The following is a 465-nucleotide window of genomic DNA, read 5'->3' as shown; positions in this document are numbered from 1 at the left end:
TTTTGGAGAGGTTTTTCGCTATAGGGCGCGTGCACTCGCCTCCATTCTCCTCTTGGGATCTTGAGCACGCACGCACACACGCCCGGCGTGAGTTTTAAGCCACCGGGTCCCAGATGCGAACCGCGGTCAACTACGTGGGAGTCCAGCGACATAGCCATTATGCTAACTGCTGGTTCCCAAGAACGACTCATTCCTAACATGGTTTGTGATGGGGTATAGGGCTGCTTGGTTAAATGAGGGGAGCCTTCCATCCACCCCTCCCTCCACACACTCCCCATAGAACACCATGGAAGGACTACAGGGTTACCTCTGGAAATTAGAGGTGTGTCATGTCATATATGTAGACCCCTTCCAAGGACCAGACACAGAACTCTTTACAGCTAGACTGAAAGATAAGGTAGAGTCAGCCCCATCCTTCTCTTATGAAACACTAATACTGTATTATCCCCAAGAGTGGGTGACATG

This window comes from Tupaia chinensis, unplaced genomic scaffold (genome assembly GCF_000334495.1).
Source record: "Tupaia chinensis unplaced genomic scaffold, TupChi_1.0 Scaffold149560_1, whole genome shotgun sequence".
NCBI lineage: Eukaryota > Metazoa > Chordata > Mammalia > Scandentia > Tupaiidae > Tupaia > Tupaia belangeri.
The sequence above is the reverse complement of the archived record's forward strand: the minus strand, read 5'-3'. Positions refer to the sequence as shown.